The following is a 16,302-nucleotide window of genomic DNA, read 5'->3' as shown; positions in this document are numbered from 1 at the left end:
GCTATCAGCAGAGCCTGCTTCAGATTCTGTGTCTCCCTCTCTCTCTGCCCTTCCCCCACTCTCTCTCTCTCTCTCTCAAAAATAAATAAACATTATTTAAAAAAAAAAAGCTGGATAGAAGAAATATGTGTGGGAAATCTGTAACTCGGCTCTAATTTGTAAATTTGTTTACTGGTTGTATTGAGGGTTTGTGGTAAGCAGTTACTGTTTCTACATTAAACACTGGTTTGCTCTAACCATGGCTACAGCTTTTCCCCCTGTATCACCGAATTGCCTCATGAAGAAAGGTGTCATCTTTTGAGTAGTGAGGGCTACATTTCCATTGTCAGCAGCCAACTGATTATATTCTGCCAGTTGACTGGGAATAGTCCAGCCGTCAGAGTGTGCCAATGTGCTGGGAGAGGTCCAGCAACTCTTTGGAAGTGGACTGGCCTTACCTGGAAGAGCTCTGATGGTCAGGATGCACAATTCCCTGAGCTGAGCTCAACAGCCTGTAGACATGGGTCATAAGAGTCCTCTGCTGGCTATGGCTCAGGTGACTTGAGGGCAGTTTGCTGGGGAGAGTTCAGCAAACCACTGAGAGAAATCTACTAGAAACAGTCTGACAATAAATTAAGGGAAAATTCAATGGCAACATTCCAAAAGCTATAAAAGCAACCCGCTAAAAATTAGAGGCTTGCATGGATCCATAAGGAGAATTCTTGGCAGTCTGGTGAGAACACTAATTTTCTTTTTTCATTTTCTTTTCTTTTTCTTTTTCTTTGGTTCTTGTGTTTTTTGTTGTTGTTGTTGTTGTTTTGGTTTGCTTTTTTGCTATTTGTTCCAGAACAGCATACGAATGGTACAAAAACACTGTCAACTTTTAAAATACATACTGTATAAAATATATTTATGTTGCTTTGAAATCATGCACACTGAAAATATTATCTTTTAGAATTCTAACAGTATGTATAGTTCAAAGTTAACTAGGATAGAAATAAGTTTGGTTTACCTTCTGTATATTTTCCTATTATTAGGATAATTGAAGTGGAGGGACTGAAAGACAATTTAATACATGAAATTTCTTTTATGAATAAAAATCAAATCAGTTCTTCAGAACTAAAAGAAAAACAACAACAACACCAATTTGGTCTGGAAATTGATTTAATTTTGTTCCTCTCTGGGCAAAAACACTATTGATTTTCAATTTAGTATCAGTATTGAAGAAAATTCATCCTCAACTCTTTATCATTGCCCTAAAAAGTCTGTTTACTCATTATTCATTTACTTATTTATATCAACCAGGGTTAAGTGAATAAAATTTGAGAGTTTATACCTACTAATAGGTATAAATATCATTTATAAAATTATATCTCTCTGATGCCAACTGGAGATAAAAGGGGAAAAATACCAAAAAAAAAAAAAACGCTATGATATTTATGTTGCAAATTTTTGCTTTTTTAATTGTGATTTTTATTTGGGATGTACTAACAAGTTTGAATGATGTTGATGTATAGGTTAATCAAACAACTACTGACCCACACTACTAGTTGTCAGACTGGTATTTTAGTATTATTAGAAAGTTACAAAAGAGGGACAAGGTACACTCTTTACTTTGCAGGAGCTTATCATCTCAAATGTATTCCAATTACTATCTATTTCATTTCTAATCAAGTTAAATTAAGAAGTAAACCATACTGTACCTTAAACCCAAAACAACTATGATTATTATGTATTCTTCCCTAAGTAGTGAGCACTAGGTAATTACAATTCAAATGGTCAAAGTTGAAAGGTCTTTTTTCTTTTATAATAATATTTGGAGGAATTAAGAAATGTTTAAGGTAGAAAAAGGAGATATGAAAATTGGAATACAAATATTAAAAAAAAAAGAATAAAAGCCTCCCTCTAGACGAGGGTTTTTGGAGTTTGTATTTTGTTACACTAATGTGTTATTTATTTTAGATAATGCATAGTGAAAAAAAGCTTAAGTTTTGTAACTAAGAAGACCAAGAAAAGGCATAAGTTCTCTTGCATTATTGGAATGAGGCTATTTTAAAACCAGCCAGGTGAACTTTCTGATCTTTGGTACGCAGGACAAGGCAGATGGAAACCTACTATTTTCCCTGGAGTATTTTGGTAGAACACCCTTACATTTCGGGATGAGGACATGATACAAGATAATTTGGCTGCTTTCAGGAAAATCTGTTTACTAGTGGAAAATTATGTTATGAGATAATAATAGGGTAAAATTTCCAATGCTTGCAAAACATGTATTGATATTTAATCAGGCTGATGTTTAAACAGCTGATCCTATGAAATTTTACACAGATACTGGATTCTCCAGGTATTATTCTAGACATAGTCAAAGGCTCTGCCATATTACTTTTCAAGTAACAGTATCAAAATAGTGTGAGGTTTCTTCAATGCTTAACTTTAAAATGTTAGCACTTCTGCTCTGTTGAAATAACTACACTGAATCTGGGCTTTTATGGCATTACGAATAAAACATTTCCAGGCATTTCTTTCGTTCCTTCGTCATCGTGGAGGATGAACATAAACAGGCCGTCATAAGTATATGATTTACAAACAAAATAGTGCATGATCTTCACACGGTGGAAAGTATTTTAACTTAAATATAATGTTACTTTATAACTAAGTTTATGCAAAATAAGTTATTAATAATATTCTCTTAGGGGATCTTTGCTGCTTACCATATCTACAGTTCTGCATGAAGGATAAGACATATCTATAGTTCTGCATGAAGAAATTAAATTAAAAATATGTAATTAACATTTGTTTAGCATCTTACATCTTATAAAATATATTCACATACATTTTCCAACTAAATCTACATATCTACAGTTCTGCATGAAGAAATTAAATTAAAAATGTGTAATTAACGTTTGTTTAGCAGCTTACATCTTATAAAATATATTCACATACATTTTCCAACTAAATCCTTATGCCAAACTGTGAAGCACCTAAGGAATATAATTTATCAGCACTATAATAAAAAGAAGCAGAAATTCATAATCAGTGACTTTTATAAGGTCCTATCATACAGTTAGTAATCTGCTGAGAATAGAAATCAGCTCAACTCTGATTTTAATGCTTATGTGCTTTCCAACACAAAATTTTGCCAGCCTCAAAATTAGAGATTCATAGACATTAACGTCTAGATTGAAGTTGATGGATCATTCAGGAAACAAGAAATTTGGTATATAATCGCTAACTTGTTAAGGTAAGGTCTAGATAAACATGGGCCTGTGTATTCTAAACTTGATCGAGTAAAAATAAGTTTGAATGCAGGTAGTTTCAGGCATGGTACAATTTTTATTTAAAGCAAGTTGGCTTTTTGTTTCCCTCATGCTCGTGCCTCCTTATCACAATATGGCTGCTGCAGCTCAAGACACTGTCTTTTTGCACATCCATGTTCCAAGCACAAAGAAAGAAGTAATGGCAAAAACAGAACTTTTCTTGGAAAATAAACCATTTTTCTCAGCACATTTCTACTTATACCTGAATGAGCAGAATTGAAACACACTATCAGTCTTAGCAGCAGCACTTTCTCGGAAAGTAAATACCTGGCCTTTGCCAGTCTCTGCAGTGGTAGATGAACAAGGGAAAAAGCTTGGGGCGCCTGAGGGCTACTGAGTTATAGGGTCTGTCACACAACAGAATGGCAGAAAACAAACAAACAAACAAACAGCAGAAACTATCCCTGCTCTCAAGAAGTCCACATTCTAGTACCAGAAATAAAAATATGTACATGAAAGGCCATAACACACTGGAGGAAGTGAAGTGCGCATTACTTATAGAAATGAATATTAAAGAGGTCTAGGTACTCAGAGAAGGGAATAGTTATAATTCTCCTGCTCATACCTTTTCTCCTTACATTTTGACCAACTATTCTCAGGAGTTGCATCATAACAATGAACTGAGGAAAAGTAGCAAATAACAACGAACTGAGGAAAAGAAAAAGAATGTTCTGGCTTACAGAACAGAAATAGAACCATAAGTGGATCCTGGAACTTAAACCAATTTCATCAGGGTTCTGTCCTTCTCTATCTCTCAGCTCTGCTTTTTCTGAGCAGGCTTTGTTCCCAGGAATGTTTCTCTGATGTGATTGCAAAAATAATTGGCAGGTCTAGGTTTATTTGTCCTTTAAGCCTAGCAATCTCAGAGAAAATAAAAGTATACTCCTTTCCTGTAGCCATCAAGAGTCAAAGCCCTGGGGATACTCGGATTGCCCTGGTCTGGTCACATGCCCATTGACCCTGACCTGATCACCCATCACTATGACCAGGGGTATGGTGAATCTGATTGGCAAACCTTGATCAGATGATAACTTGTGTGTTAGGAGTGTGTGTGTGTGTGTGTGTGTGTGTGTGTGTGTTGTGTGTTGTGTGTGTGTGTGTGTGGCAGATGATGGAGGTGAGGTGCAGGATAATAAAGACTACTGATTAACCACCTCCGGTCAAAAGGAGCCTTCCCTAAATGGAAAAAAAAGATTATAAACAGACTGAAAATGACAAATACCCTACACAATAGGTACTCTACATTCTAAGGATGGGAGCAGTGAGTTTTCACACACCTCAGTCCCACAGAACCTGAGCGGAAAGATGCTTACACAGAACTGCTTGGTTAGCAGGCTAGTCCCTGCACTGTTTGTCCCAGCATGGCTCAGGGTTGCTCAGGTGAGCGGCATGTTGTCATTCCTGGCACTTAACCTGTTGCAGGAAAACAGGAATCTGCATTTTGCCATCTATCGAGAATATATCCCTCAAACACGAGGACACACGAGGGCGTTTGTGTGCCAAAGGAATTCGTGATATTAAATTTATCGAATGCAATTAATCACATAATTCTACTCACTCACTGTACCTGAGAAGCATACTAGATTCCATGTATTCATGCTAGATATTTTATTTTCATTTGATCACATTTTATAGAATGTGTTATCTATCCTGAACACACACACAGACACTTACTCTACAACTTTCCTTGACCCTAATTTTCCTTTTCCTCAGATGAGTGGGCTATTCCTGCTGCCACCATTTATCATAACTGTTTTTCTTCTTAGACTTCTATAATGTGGCTTCGATTCTTAATGCTCTTTTGAAACTTCACTCTGGAGTTCACCTAATTCAGTGGCCCCATCTCAGTCCAAATTTTCCTCGACCTTTACATGGCATTTTTTTCCTGTTAATCAACTTCTCCTTCTTTCCTCTGTTGGCTTCCATTATGGCCCTCCAGAATTTGACTCTAAATTACCCATCCAACATGGTAACCTGCTTCTCACTATCCCAGAAATAAACTCCCTTCACAAAACTCTTGCTGAATCTTCTGTTTTGGAATGTCTTCTCCAATCTAAATGCTACCTTTTCCTTCAGGTTGCACATCACAGTTTGCCAAACATTCTAGTCTGCAGAACTTTTTCCCTTCATAGGACTTCATTTTTATGAGTATCAATCGTTCTGATAATTATTGCACGAGAATCATCTTATTGTTAATATTGTCAATAATCTGAGAATGAGAACATTTTACTTCATTTGTTTTCTGAGTTAGTCCTAAGTCATTCTTGAGCACATCATAAGTACATTACAGCCATGTTTTGAATTAACTTTGTCCTTTAATGTTTAATATTTCTGTGAAGACACAGAAATTTTGTTGGAGTAGCAGAACATGTCTAAAGTTAAGAGTAATAAAATGAAAAAAAAATAGTGAACTATGTAAATTTAACTCTCATGTCCCTAAATGCAAAATTTCTGGGAAAGAAAGGTGTGTAATGGCATATCTCAAGGGATGAATATATTCCAGAAACATCAAAGAATAACACTTTAATCTTCAGAGCAATTAATATCCATCTCAAAAATTAAACCCTCCAAAATTAATATTGGCAGCACATATTACAGTCACTTAATATTTTAACATTTCTACATTTTAATAAGATGTTAATAATATGAAAATAAAGCCATTATAAAAGGCAGTTTACATTCTCACTAATTCTACGTGATTTAGAACTTCATATATAGCAAAAAAGCTAAAGGATAGAACGGATTAAGGGATAGAAAGTGTTTTAATTAAGAGCAAATATCCAAGCAAGAAAGGATGCAACTCAAATTTGAATTTAAATATCTCTAAATACATTAATAGAAGTAAAAATATTTCTGCCAGTTAAACATGCCTGATTAAATTTGTCTCAAAACACAGCATTTCTTGAAACAATCTACTTTTGCAAATGTAAAGATCCCAGGCCTCTCCTTGTCTAGTGTTTCAACGACTGAAAAAGTCTCGTTCATACTCTATGCCTTCGTTGTGATAAAACACAACGTTCGTTGTTTCAAACCTCAACTCTTAAATTTCCTTCAACTTCCTTAGCTGTTGTGTGCATTTTAAATGTGTGACAAGCAGCATTTTCTCAGCCTAAATTCCTGTGACTTTTGAACGCAGGTTCCTCTCACTGGCTACTGAAACAATCCCAAGAGTTGAGTTGTTTCTTGTTTCGCTAAAATGCATTCTTTGCATGTTTATATTACACATGAAGCTCATGAAAACCTTCGCTGGAAATATTTAAAAAGTAAAATACATTTACTATTATCTTACACAGCAGTCCCAGATCTTACAAAAGAATCTCAATTTTCTATGTTCACTAATGTAGGACCAAGCTTTTTTTTTTTTTCTTTTCTTTTTCTTTTCTTTTTTTTTATAAAGCCATCTAAAGATACTGAAAGGAAACCCTAGTTTTAAAAGATCTCCCAGTTTTTCATAATGTTGTCTCTTAACTGGGAATCGTGGAGACAGGACCTTCACCAAAAAGTTTACCTCCTTTTCTCCATTGTCCATTTATAAGAAGTCTATTTTTCAGTTTTATTGTCTAATTCATGTTTAGAGGGCAGTTATAAAAATAGACTGGCTTTATAACTGAAAGAAATAAAATATTCAGCTCTGATAATTAAATTAATTCAGTGTGCTCCTATCTCTCAATAGAAACTTGTGTGTATTTCTGAACCATTCAAATTCCTACCACACTTCCTGTGTTTTTTTGTTGATGCTTCACTCCTTTGCTGGTGTGCCCATTATTTGTGTGAGATCATTCCTTGGAATGCATCTCACTCCTCGTTTTATACCCTTAACACAGTGCCCATAACTTTCACATAGGACTTCTTTGATAAATGAATGAAGGAACAAATGATCGGTCATTGAATTGTATGAAATTACCGAGTGGTTTCATTCATTCCAGAAATGATCCAGTTGTATGGTCTTGAATTCTGTTGTGTTAATAACACCAAAAATTCCTAAGAAAATTTCGGAGACACAAGAGTGTCTCTGAAGATCAGCAATATTTTTGACCAGGACGTCATTTTAGGAAATAGCAAAAAGTGTTTGCAACTATATTTTGTGTATCAGAAAGTGTTTTGCTATCCTTATTCTTCAACATTCATTTATAATTCATTTATCACTTACCTGACACAAATGTTTCCTTCCTTTTCTTTCTTAGCTAAAATGTTAGCATCTATATAGCTTCCAGCTATAGTAGTATCTGATTTTAATACTATGCAGTTTAACAGATTTTGCTGTTTGATAAAATCGCTTTTAAATTAATATATTTTGTCTGTCTTGGCTTATATAAAGTATCTCATTATTTAAAAGAGATTCATAGAATATTCTTTAAAACAGATATTTTCAACTGAAATGAAACAAATAATATATATTTGCTATAGGAAGTATACCTCATTCCACTTCCTTCGAAATTATGCAATTTTCACTACTCACTTTCTTGGTAACAGTCTTAGCAAGGATTTAAACTGAATAGTGAACAATAAACCTAGTTGTCAATAACTTCATATATAATTGTTTTTGAAATTTCTTTTTAAAAATTACTTAGGATAAAAAAAAGGTGCAGAAATTGAAGAGTTGTGTCCTTATAGTAGATCGGAAAGCAGAAAGAATATAGCAATAAAGCAAGCTATGGGAAACTAGAAAATGTCAAATCTTAAGGAATAATTATTAGCATTGTGCTTGACACCAAATTTTACTTATTGAAGGCTTAACATATGCTAGGTACTCTCATAAATGTTTCACATGAACTAACTCATTTAATCTTCGTATAACATTAGAAGATAAGTGTTATTACCATTATCATTCCCACTTTACAGATGAGGAAACTGAGACTACAAAAGATCATATGGTAAAGTCAAGGGCTCAGGCCCAACACCCCTTTCCTTTTCTGTAAGGAATTATGCCATTTGGGGGCATAATAGGCCCAACAGCATTCATTAGGAGTCATAGACCACCTTGTGACTGCCTGCTAATGCCATAGTCTTGTGACCCACCAGCTTACGTCTAGTCCAAGTCTCATGCTGGGTCTGTGGGTGCTCGCTATGGTTTGCAAATTAAATGAGTCAATTCTTTCATATCTTTAAGACTTAGGCAACATCATATGAAGTACCCCATTACTACAAAGGCTACTTTGGGTCTAGAAGAAACCAGACTTGATCTGGGGCATGTCTGTAAAAGCTTCAAAAATTAGAACCTAGTATATTGCAAAGCTAGGCAGACCACAATTTACTTCCCTGAGCCCAGATTATACAATTAGACCCTACAGCTCCAGAGCAGATCACTAAGCCCAGAGATTTGCAATGATGTGTAATGCTCTGGTTTAGACTAGAATTGGTCTGGTTTAGAATAGAACTCCTGTGTAGGCCTAGGATGGTGAGAAGGAGTGGGCAGTCTTTCTGAACAAGCCACAGTGATGACTTTTTAGATTCATAACTGGTCATGATACATATACGTGTATTCTATAGTTTCCTCAAACCAAATGGTTTCCAAAGCCATTCAGACAACTAAATACCACAATTAAATAATACAGGATATAAGGGGAATTTTGCATGTGCTCAGCCAAAGAGAATATTGATCTCACATTAATAACACAAAAAGTCTGGATAATCTACAAAACTATAATTTTCCCTAAGTCCATCAGAGAGAGCTGAGTTCATGAAAAAACCAAGCAAACTGAATTCCAGAGTGACAACTCCTCCAAGGAGGCACACATACACACACACACGAATTTCACCTGAATGGGAAAAGTGGAGGCCATACCATAGGTCCAGGAAGTAAGTTAAAATTTTAATGAATTGTTGAAGGCCAACTATAAACTAGAATATAGCTTGAAATATCTAGGAATCCCAGAAACAAGGAAAATTCATACTTTTATCATAAGTCCATGGGACTCCATTAAGTGTTCACAAGACTCAGGATGAAAGCAAAAGATGCTGTATGTCAGAGACAATCAGCAGCTGCTATGGAACAGGCACAAAGGCTTTCTCACTTCACTAGACCCACTGCTAGTAGGAAGGAAAAGCCATCCACCACTGGGATGGGGAACAGCAGACCCTCTGACCTGCAGCTTCTAACACCCAGGCAGAAATGCACTGCTTCTGGGGAAGAGGTGGAAGGAAACACATGTACCATAAAAAGTAGAAAAACAAAAACACCAAAACACTTTGCCCCCAAGAAAGGGATCGGCAGCCATATTAAGTCCAGGATGTTTTACTGAATAGCAGGTCGCCCACCTAAGACCAACAATAGACAGAGGCAGGTGTTGTAAGAATTCTAAGCAAGCCCCACTTTCACAATTTGGATATACAGGGCCTAGTTAAGATGGGCTGGAGGTGGATACCAGACATACAGAAACACATCCGAGCATGGCTGCCTCGGTCTAGAGCACGTTTTAGAAATGAAAGAATTGTTTAAAAATAATAAGGAAATTATAAAGTTCAAGAACGAAACCAATGTTGCCACATATTGCTTCTAATCTTTGGTAAACGCTGAATAATATTTTCAAAACAAGATAAACACTAAAGAGGGTGTTTTCTGACCACTGGCTACAAAATTAAGTAACGTTTTCAATACGATGAGTTATAGTTCAAAGGAAATGTGTTTACATACATTATGCGATCTGATCCTCAAAAATATCTTCACCAGATAGAGTGGTTTAGGAAAAAAAAAAGGAAAAAACATTGGAGAGTGACTCAGGGATTTCAGCTTTAGTCTATACTAACTACAACTGTCTGATGAGATCTCCTACATTGCTCTGAGCTATGATTTCTTTAGTTGCAAAATGAAAAGTTTTAAACAAATTCAGTGGATCCCCAACTTTTGTACAGAGAACTACTTGGAATAATTATAAAATGCAGACCCCAAGGCCCTTCTACACCAGACATTGCTTAGTCAGTAGGTCCTGGTGTTGCCCAAACAATCTGACACAGGTGGTCTCAAGTGTAGACTTAGAGAAAGATGCCAAACTCAGTGATATCTGATGCCCCTTTGGGTCTAAAGCAGGACACATATGATTGTCACTGTTGTACAGGTCAGTAGGTGAGGGCTACAGATGAAGTAACTAGGTTGGGAGTCACAGAGATAGTGAGTGAATAAATACAAATAATATCTTCATATCCCTAGTTCAATGTTTTTCTCTTAAATTATTTTGCACACCATGACAAAGATTGCCTCGTCACTTACTGTTGTGTCTCCCTTTTTCCCTTAAATATTTAGATAAACTGGATTTCCCAGTCAGCCTTATGACCGAAGTTCAACCAATAAAATGTAGGCCGAAATAATGAACTCCAATTCATATTTGTCCTTAAAAGTCTCCCAGGCATCATCCTCCATATTCTTTCACAATTTAAAAATGACTAGAGATACCTATGAGCACCTAGAGATAAGATCACCAGAAGGAATGGGCCCGGGTCCCTGAGTGACTGCCTGGTGCACAGTCTTCACCACTTGGGCCCCCACAAGACTTTCAACGGATTGTTCTGTGAACAAGAAATAGGTCTGTGTTGTGCGAAGCCACTGAGAAACTAGGTGGCTATTAGCAATCAGTCCACCAAAGACTTAACTCTCCCACATTATAACTCTGCAGAGGTATAAGATGACAACAACATACAACTTTGAGATGTTCACCTATATTACTTTTTTTCTTTAATGTTTATTTAGTTTTGATAGTGTGAGTGCACTTGCAAGTGGGAGAAGGGCAGAAAGAGGAAGACAGAGGATCCAAAGCTGGCTCCATGCTGACAGCAGAGAGCTTGATGTGGGGCTGGAACTCACAGAATTGCAAGATCTGAGCCGAATCCTGATGCTTAACTGACTGAGTCACCCTGGCGCCCCAACCTATACTTTTTGTTCTGTTTCTTTCATTCTGTCTTTCTTACTCAGGTACATCCCTTTTCTTTTCCCAGGGTGGATGGTCTAAGGATTGGAGGGTGGCCTTGGGGTGCGGACTCGCCCGGGGCCCCGGCCCGGGGCAAGCAGCTGGACAATAAAAGAAATTAGCTTATGGATCTGCCTTGTTTTACTGACAAAAGCCTAAGGCCAGAACAAGGAGAGTTTGTGACTGTAGGTAGATGGTTGTAGTCCAAAAGAGGAAGAAAAATGGCTTTCCCAAAGTTTGAAAAGAAGGTCCCGCAAGCTGCGCCAGAAGTATTTTTCCTGTCCTTATCCTTCACCCTTGGAAGGAACTTTAGTTGACTAGGTATGGTAGGGTCCCCACCCTAAGGAAAGAAAAAAAAAAAAAAAACCCTCAAGGCCACCTGGCTATATGCATACCTGACAACATCCCTCAGGACCTTGTAACAAGAGACCACATAATCAGACTGCATGTTTGTGTGTTACCATATATGGGAGACAAAGAAGTAGAAAATGTATAAAAAACTACACTACATGGCATTTGGGGCTCAGTTCTTTGGGTACAGACCCAACTGAGCTGTGCTGGCATGAAGAAAGCTGCTTCCTGGAGAGAAAGGCCTCGGTGTCACGACTCGTGGGGGAATCCTGTTACATAGGAACTGCCGAATCTGCATCTCTGCCCCGTAAGGCTTGCTTCCCCAGAATACTGGAAGCCTTACTGATCCACAAAGAGGAGGAATCAACAGAGAAATCAGCCTGCCCCAGGAACCCTTGAGAGTCATTGGTTTAGCTGTGTGTTTCCCTTTCACTTCTAAGCATATCACAGAATCTCTCCAGTTAGTGGATAAATACCACAGTTCCCTCTCTCCTCCTCAGGTGGAATACTTTTTTGTCCGCATTTCCATGTAAGATGAAACGCCTATCTTCCATGGGCTTAACAGCATGCACTCTACCGTCTTCTCTTTCCTGTATTCTGTTTCTCCGTCATACCCACTAGTGTTTTCCACACTTCCCAATAAACTCCTTGAATTTACATCTTTGTTTCAAGGTCTGATCCTGAAAGAATCCAGACTAAGACAGAAACAAAGAAACCTGTGGATCCGAAGGCAGGGGTAACCTGTATTTACTTCTAGACCAAAGATACAGGTGGTGGTGTTGAAAACCTACCTCTGTGTTTTGAAACCAAAATAGAACGTGAAGACAGAGTTTGGGATAAAAAAGGAACAATAGCTTTATTGCTTTGCAGGACGATGGAGGCTGCAGCAGGCTGAGGCAATCCTCACCACCCCAACCCCACCCAAGGGCTAGGGTGGGCTATAGGGAAATACAGGATCTAGCCGAACTTCTAAAGGAGTTGTGTATGCACTGACAGCCTTGTTCCTTGTGTCTTTAAGGTGGTATCAGGTTCCTGAAACAAAAGTCTAAAAAGGGAAGGGTAAGGTTTTCAGAAGAGAGGAAAAATGTCACTCAGTTCAAAATAGAGCCTCGGGAAAGCCTTAGTGCCGCCATTTTGATTTTTGTTCAACTTAACGTTGGAGGGGTTTCAGGGGTGCTGCAAGAACTGAACATTTCATTGGATCTGGGAGCAGAATGGCTTGCACCTTGCTTCTTGAAAGAAACCAATGATGATGATGGCAAGACCCTGGGGATGAAATGCTTTCATGGTGTGTCTAGGTAAGCAGGGCCGTAGGCAAATTCACAAAATACCCATGCCCAAAGTTTGACGTAAAAGTTGCCAAAGGATAGGGCACCTGGGTGACTCAGTTGATTAAGTGTCCGACTCTTGATTTCGGTTCAGGTCATTATCTCATGGTTTGTGAGATCAAGGCCTGCACAGGGCTCCATGCTGACAGCACGGATCCTGCTTAAGATTCTCTCTCTCCCTCTCTTTGCCCCTCCCCCGTCTCTCTCTCTCTCAAAATAAATAAATAAATATTTTTTAAAAACTTTTTTAAGTTGCCAAGAGCTGAAAAACCTGAAGGAGTCCTATACACCTGATGACTCAGCCACATCCTAGATGCACAAATGAATGAGGCCTATAGTCTGCCTAAAACCTTGGCATAGTGTAAGATTAAGGACTGGGGCTTAATCTGGAGTGGGATCAGAATAGGAAGAACCAGAAAAAACTGATTAAGTCTTCTTAGCTCAGTGGCTGGAGGCTTAAAGATAAAGACGACATTTTATTGGAGATGTTAAAGAAAATTATATTTCTTGCACACTTGAGTTTGAAAATTAAGATTCACACCTCTTATAATACTGTGGTGTGTTGAATTATAATTTACTATCATTCACTCCTTCCTTTTCTATAAAACTTTTAATTCATTTTGTGGGAAAAGTCATTAATCCTGCCTCTGTGATTTTGGATTTGGCTTTAAGACATATTTTGAGCAATAGAATATGAAGAGACCTGCTAAATGTCATATTGGAGCAGAATATTTAAGAGGAAATTAGTGTTTCCATTTAGGAGCTATTGCATCAGCTTGGGTCCCAGAATGAGGAGACATGTAGAGCCCAAATGAGCTTTCCAGAAACATACACGTAATGTGAATGAAAACACATGTTTGATATTCAAGCCACTGTCACGAAGGGGATGCTTATTAGCGCAGCAAAGCTGACCAACACAGTACAATAGAAAAATCAGATCAAGACAACCAAGAACAAGCTGAAATGCATGAATCACTGTGGAACCTCCTAAGGATGGGGCCCAAATTCCAGTTTGCTGTTCAGCATTGTCGATGTTCAGCATCCCAAATCTATCACGTCCTTCCTCTCTGAAATTCATGAAATAGTTCCACTAACAATGCAATGGAAAAGAGCCATATATAGGGGTGGATAGAAGGGATGCAAAGACTAACACTATTTTAAAGCTCTCTATGAGGAAGTTTTGATCTCATTATCATGAAAAGTTGGAAGGCATTCTCTTTTTAAATGATTGTAAAGTTTAAAATGCAAGTTGGGAATTCACATGAATGCCTAGAACTATGAGTCACTGAAAAATCCTGGAAATGCTGTTAAAAGAATTCCATGCCCCTTCCCCCATGTAGGCCTTTCTCAAAGCGTTCTGAGTCTGCAATGTGAGGGTCCACGGAGGGAGGGAGGAGACGTTCAAGTTCTCATGCAGTATTTGTAAATCTCTAAGGACGTACAAGCTTTCCCCTATACATTGAAAGCTTATTTTAGAATGACTTTTTCCATATTCACTTTAAAAATCAAAATAGTTGTCAGATAACAGATTAAAAGAATAAGTAGCTTAGTCTGGTAAGAGGACTATGTATTCTTTTATGCCATAAGGGCATTATTTAGTGTTGGGTTTCAGCATACCTCTGCTAAATGACACCATCATGGCCTAAAACAGAAACAATTATCTTTCGTTTTCTTCATGTGGATTGTTTGAGTTGTAGTTTTAAGTGAGCCAAGTTTTGTTTTTGGTTTATTGACAGCACCTGAAGTGTTTACCATCATTTATTTTGTATAGCTTCTCTTGACTTCTGGGCAACACCCAATTTTAAAACATGCAACTTTAGCCAATCTCCTGCTACTCATCCTGTTCCGGAAAAATTTTGATAACAGAAATACTAATGACTTGATCAAATGTATTTTTAGGCAAATCATTGGGTTCTTCTTAACATTTTCAGGCTTTTACCTCTGATTCCACCCATCTTATATATTCTACTGTCCCTATAATACAAAAAGTAAACTATCCATTGTCCTCACTGGGGCCAACCCCTCGATATTTCTGTTCCCCTCGAAATATCTCTGGAAAGGCCAGGGAAGAACTCGACAGATAACTGTGGCATAGAGAGGGGAAATTATCTGTGTATTGTCTCATAAAAAGTAGAGAAAAGAGGATGTAGAACTTGTGTCTTCTGTTCCAGGGCTACTTACATTCTACCATATTGCCTTAACTGCAGTGAATGAAATAAGAAGGAATTTGTTCTCCGCGGGGGAAAACACCTCAGCTGAAAAAGACAAGACACTAACAGAAGTATAAAATCTTCAAAGCTTCTCTTCACAATATGACAGAACATGATCGGTTTGTGATGGTCAAGGTGTTCCGTAAAGGTAGGCTGTTGGTTGACCCACACCATTTGTTTCACTCTCTTTTAATTGTAAATGTTTCTGACACTATGAGACGACTTGAAGAAAAAGAACTCTGTCTTTTTAAACTCCTGCTGTTGTGAGCCTTGAAGTCAAACCAGGCAAGTTCGACTTTAAGGCAAATCCACTATCAAGAAGAATGGATGAGGGGGCAATCCAATGGCTGGCTCATCTTCACTCCTGCAAATTGCATTGCTGACAGACAAGTGGCATGCAGTGACGCCTCCTTGTTAGGTCCGTGGACTTGGAAACAAAAGTTGCATCATGATTATACAGGAAAAGTCCCTGACCAATAACAAAGCTGCCACAAACGCACCTAACTAGTGACAGCTAGTAGCAGTATGGGAAACACTCTTACTAACCTCGGAGCTTCTAGATATTACGCCCATGGGCACCATTTGCAAACCTCCAGTTGCCAACAGAAGTGAGACTACACAAGCTGACTAATTGGCAGACGTGCCAATTAAGGTTTTATTGTAAATTTACTTCGGTAGGTTTCATTTTATTTTAGGTACAGTTTTTCTCTGGACCCTACATTCATGTCTATTATCAGACCAAAATCTATTTTGTGTAAGATTAGTACTTGACTGCATCCGGTCATGAATCGTAAACGTATCAAGGGCTTCAAGCAGTTGTGCTCAACAGTTTCAGATATGGGGGCACTCTTTACCCCCTATCTAGTGGATTTCAGATACTGATATGGGTGCTTTGTTTTCCTGGGGCTAGAAGTGGGGTGCATATTTGCCAGAAGCCATTGGAAGCCCACAAACACAACACTATGTTTATTTTAAATGATGTAGAACAAAATATCCCCGGAAAGTAGATATTCTAACTTAGAGAATTTTGAAAATTCTACGGCACATTGGCGGTATGGGAAGAGTGTCATTTTTATCATAAAGGCGTTTGATGAGGATTTTTCCATGTGGATGCTAAACATTTTGTTAAGCATAGAAGTCTTCTTAAATCTCTTATTATTAGAGAAAAGAGACCTTCAATGCTACCCACTTAGCTACCTTTTTTTTGTTTGCCTGC

The 16,302-nt window shown here is 37.8% G+C and overlaps 1 long non-coding RNA gene across 1 annotated transcript in view; it reads left to right on the top strand.

Annotated features, from left to right (window-relative positions):
- Positions 1 to 499: 499 nt before the first annotated feature.
- LOC121030629 (uncharacterized) overlaps positions 500 to 16,302 on the top strand; it is a 19,073-nt gene continuing 3,270 nt past the window's right edge. Inside the window, exons 1-4 of the long non-coding RNA XR_005790335.1 lie at positions 500 to 712; positions 10,990 to 11,202; positions 12,720 to 12,846; positions 15,084 to 15,234. This is a non-coding gene — a long non-coding RNA (uncharacterized LOC121030629). The remainder of the gene's footprint in view (positions 713 to 10,989; positions 11,203 to 12,719; positions 12,847 to 15,083; positions 15,235 to 16,302) is intronic.

This window comes from Herpailurus yagouaroundi, unplaced genomic scaffold, assembly GCF_014898765.1.
Source record: "Herpailurus yagouaroundi ecotype Mexico unplaced genomic scaffold, PumYag 140, whole genome shotgun sequence".
NCBI classification, from domain to species: Eukaryota; Metazoa; Chordata; class Mammalia; order Carnivora; family Felidae; genus Herpailurus; species Herpailurus yagouaroundi.
The sequence above is the reverse complement of the archived record's forward strand: the minus strand, read 5'-3'. Positions and strand labels throughout refer to the sequence as shown.